Source organism: Octopus bimaculoides, chromosome 15 (genome assembly GCF_001194135.2).
Source record: "Octopus bimaculoides isolate UCB-OBI-ISO-001 chromosome 15, ASM119413v2, whole genome shotgun sequence".
Classification (NCBI taxonomy): Eukaryota; Metazoa; Mollusca; class Cephalopoda; order Octopoda; family Octopodidae; genus Octopus; species Octopus bimaculoides.
In genome coordinates, this window is record NC_068995.1 from 39,350,324 (window position 1) to 39,350,864 (window position 541).

Below are 541 nucleotides of genomic sequence, written 5' to 3' on the forward strand. Positions count from 1 at the left end.
TATATATATATATATATATATATATATGTCAACATATATATATACGTATAAACGTTCCTCTACGCGTGTTTATATACAAGAATCAATACATTAACTCTAATTACATACATTAGAATTTAAATATCATCTCTAATTTCGAAAGCTATTGACATCTTTGTAAGTTGTTGAGAATATTCAGTATTCAAATAAGTAAATAATTTCAAATATTTTACAGGCTTAATGATTAAGTGTTTACTAAGATGAACATAACTTTGGAATCGATTCCGCTCAGAAGAAAGTAATATATCTACTGCAAAAATGTTGACATTTAAACACATTTATATAGAAAGGTCTATTGCGGCTTAATAACTTCGGGATGCCCTGTTAAATGGAGTGTGACGATTTTGCCATGATATGCGTTGCTAGTAACGCATTGAGAAAAGCAGGGTATCATAATATCCGATAATCTGGTGATATATTCATACGTACTTAAACAGACACACAAACCCACATACACACTCATATAATATATATTTATATATATATATATATATATATATAT